Source organism: Helianthus annuus, chromosome 5 (assembly GCF_002127325.2).
Source record: "Helianthus annuus cultivar XRQ/B chromosome 5, HanXRQr2.0-SUNRISE, whole genome shotgun sequence".
In the NCBI taxonomy this organism is placed as follows: Eukaryota; Viridiplantae; Streptophyta; class Magnoliopsida; order Asterales; family Asteraceae; genus Helianthus; species Helianthus annuus.
The window spans coordinates 155125411-155129890 of NC_035437.2; positions in this window are offsets into that span (position 1 = coordinate 155125411).

Here is a 4480-nt window from a genome sequence, read left to right on the forward strand (position 1 = left end):
GCATTCAAATCAATTTTATTAAACATTTTTACAAAAGTGTCGGTTGAATGTATTTACCAGTGTAAACTGACGTATTTTCCTCAAAAAGATTAAATGCAGGTTCTGTACGAAATAGGCTGGCCACTCCTTAAGCATCGTTAGAGTCTCGCAAGCTTGGGATGCCATATCTGTTGAACAATATTTATATTTTTATTTTGATCCCCTGTGGATTTGTTTCGACTATTCGTGATACTTGGATATTACAATCAGTGGTTGAAATATAATTTATCTTTATGCTTCCGCTGTGCATTTAAATATTGTGGTTTGACTATATTATTGCCAACTACGTCAGGGTAATCCCCCACCGGGCCCACCGGTGAAACACGTGGAAATCGGGGTGTGACAGGTTGGTATCAGAGCTAACGTTGAGTGAATTAAACACTATCCCTATGTGTTTAATCTCAATGACACAATTGCACCTACTCGAGTCTAGACAAGAACAAAGGACAAATTCGAATTGTCATTCTAGTTTGTCTTTTATTGTTTATTGTGATTTAAAAGTTTGTTAAGCAGGAAATATGCCTCCAGCAATTAGAAGAGGAGGAAGAGGCAAAGGGCCGATCACTACTCACAATGATCATGAGGTCGGACCTTCACATATGCGAGCTCCTTCTAGCACAAGGAGTGAAGAACCTCAGAGGCGTAGAAGAAACCTCTTTGAGCCCGCAAGACGATCTACCTCACACAGTTCGACACCTTCATACCATCACTCTTTTGGACCAAATTCGGAGAACGAGCCCAGTAACCCTCAACCTTCTTTCATACCTCTCCAGCGTTCTGTTTCGCACCGTTCCTATGGCGACCCTACTCCTTTCTTCCAAGGCCAGTTCAACCCGGCTGATCATGTCCAAGAACCAATAGGTTATAACCCTTTAGGACCAGAAGACCATTTCTCCAAAGATAATGCGGTAGATATGGACGAGGACACGGATCCCATAGAACCCGCAAGAGGTACTCCCAACCATCCTATCGAGATCTCTGATGGGTCATCCTTTCATGGAACACCCTACCAAGGTCCCGACAGTTACCAGGCAAGGTTTAACCAGTGCGAGTGGTACTTTACACCCTCTCACCATTCATCACCTCACCAGCAGCAACAGCAGCAACAGCAGCAACAGGATCCTTCAGAGGATTCACGTTTCGTGGCAGTTACGCCACCACCTCCACCGCCACCAGTTCATCAAGCACCTCCAGATCCGCCAAGGCGTAGGAGATCAGGCGCGCGGATGTCCACCCCAGGAGGGGAATTCCACTTTAGCACCCCTCGCCACTCGAGTGCAAGTCATTTTCCGCCGTTGCCTGAAGAACCACAGTTAGGGGAACCTTAGGGTCACCCTGCAGAGGTGAATTCTGCACCAGTTGCACCACCTCCGCCACCATTCGGCTATGACAATCCGATACCAGCGTACGCCGGTTCCACAGTGTACAACCCGTTTGAGCAGCCGACTCACACGCACTACAACTATAATTATGCGGATGCCGACCCATACGTGGTAGCGGCCAATTACAACGCCCTCCATCCCGATAGACCTTATGGGGATCCTTGGGGATTAGGATACGCAGCTCATGGGTATCCAGCTCCTACTAGAACTCCGGCTCAGCAAGTAACGCAACAGCCACGTTTTTCCTCACCAGAACAGGAAGAAATCCTTCACCGTTTAAGTAGGGTAGAACGAGACTTTGAGCAAGAACGAAAGAACAATCGTGGATTCCTTAAAGGCCTAGCAAACCTACTAAAAGGGAAGAAGAAACAAGATCATTAGTCTCTTTATATACTGTTGTATATCCTACTACAATCAAGTCCATGCGCGGACATTTGTCTTATGTATTCCGTCCCTGCGTGGACTTGTTTTAGTCCCTGAGTGGAAATTTATTTGTTTTAGTCCCTGAGTGGACATTTATTTGTTGTAGTCCCTGCGTGGACATTTATTATGTTTAATCCCTGCGTGGAAAATTGCCTTTCAGTCCCTGGGTGGACTTATCTTTTTGTCCCTGTGCGGACATCTATCCTTGTATTTGGTCCCTGCGTGGACTTGTTTTCTGTAAACCTCTGCGTAGGTATTTGTTTATTAAAAGTCCCGTTTAGGGCAGTGTGTAATCATTATTATGATTAATGGAATGTTAAGGTTGTAAATTTCATTTTTGTCATTTTAATACATTATTATATGAAATAAATTAAAAATCATTCCTTTTAAATAAATCTGCCTAAATAAAGAATCTTAATGGTGAGACCTAGCCTGGTGTCATTATAAGACCCGGTCAAGATGGTGAGACCTGAGTAAAGGATTCAGATTCCTGTTAACCCCTGTAAACATGTTAACATTCTTGGCAGATGTGATTCGTTAAAATCGCACGCGTCATTCTTATATAAGAATCCTTCAAAGGATTCCAAGACCTAAGTTAATGATTTATAAATCATGGGTTAAATCATCCATTAGTGATGTAGTGCCTACGGGCCATACTTATTGCCATATAAGGCAACAGACAGTTGTAGTCAATGACTCCCTATCAGAAAAGGTAAAAGAACTATGGTTCAAACCTTCATGCCTTGATTCTCTGAAATCCTGGCTAATAATATATGTAAAACGTCCTTGTGACTAGGCTTTTGTGCCACTAACAATATTATTTGTAACTAGGATAAGTTATGTTCAAATCCTAAATAAAAGTGAGTAACAAATTAACCAAGTATGGTCTATGTTTACCATGGTTAATGAATTGCCATAAAAGACAATTCCATAATAAACTCCTAAATAAAATTCTGTCATATTCCTTGTAGCAGATCAAGATCTCAATGGCTGACCCAAATGAAGTTAATAGTCATTCGAAGGAGGATGACAACGATAACGCCCAAATTCATATAACGGGCGCTGAATTGAAGGCTTTGGTAGACAACGCTATGAAGACGGCCTTAGATCGGCAATACGAAGAGTACAGCGAATCTCGAAGCAGGACCTTATCTACACCACACTCAAAGCCAAGAACCCATTCTAAATCTCACAGCAAACCACCCTCGACCCCGTCTAAGCCTAAGAAGGATGACGATCGACACTCATCAAATGAGAATAGTGTCTGTCCTAAGAAGAGAGTGTTCGATAATGCACCTCGCGCCAAGGGTTGCACGTATAAGTACTTTGTTTCCTGCAAGCCCCGAGATTTTACTGGGGAGAAAGGCGCGGTGGATTGTATGACCTGGCTGGACGAAATGGACACTGCAGTGGACATCAGTGGTTGTGCTGAGAGAGATGTGGTGAAGTTTGTATCCCAGTCGTTTAAGGGTGAAGCCCTAGCATGGTGGAGATCTTTGGTTCAAGCCTCTGGGAAGGCTGTTTTGTTTAGCATGTCATGGGAGGAATTTATTGCTCTCATCAAAGAAAACTACTGCCTTCAGCACGAGGTTGAGAAGATAGAATCTGATTTCCTATCGTTGGTCATGAAGAACCTGGATTGCCAGGCTTATCTCACGACTTTCAACACCCTGTCGAGATTGGTTCCGTACCTTGTTACACCGGAACCCAAACGGATCGCGCGCTTCATTGGGGGCTTGGCCCCAGAGATAAAAGCTAGCGTGAAGGCTTCTAGGCCTGCTACCTTCAGATCCGTGGCAGATATATCTCTGTCTCTCACACTGGATGCAGTGAGGCAGAGATCGTTGAGAAATGCTGATAGTGAGAAGAGGAAACGTGAAGATGATGATTCACGTAGATCTAACAAGAAGCATCGGGGAAATCGTGACCACAAGAAGGGGTCAGAGAACAAGAAGAATGACCGACAGTCGGGCGATAAGCCCATGTGCAAAGTTTGTCAGAAGCACCATTTCGGAAGGTGCAGGTATGAAAAGAAATCCCAGCCGAAGGCATGTGGGATTTGCAAGTCCTCCGAGCATAGGACTCTTGAGTGCAAGAAACTCAAGGATGCAACTTGCTATAGTTGCAACGAGAAAGGGCACATCAAGACTAACTGCCCGAAGAGAGTGAAGAAGGCTGAAGATGGGAAAAAGACCACTGCGAGGGTCTTTCAGATGAATGTTCAAGAGGCTATCCAGAACGACAACATCATAACCGGTACGTTTCTTATCAATGATGTATTCGCCAGAGTGTTATTTGATTCTGGAGCAGATAAATCCTTTGTGGATGATAAGTTCTGTGAGTTGTTAAAATTGCCTGTTAAAACCTTGAATGTGAAATATGAAGTAGAACTAGCTGATGGGACTATGGGAACAGTCTCAACTATTTTAGATGGATGTGTTATATCCATTAGGAATCACTCATTTCCTTTATCCCTATTACCCTTTAAACTAGCTGGTTTCGACGTAGTATTGGGTATGGATTGGTTATCGCATAACCAAGCCCAGATTGTATGCAACAAGAAACAAGTGATAATCAAGACTCCGTCTGGAGAACCAATTACCATTCAGGGAGATACTCGACATGGATTGCCTGCA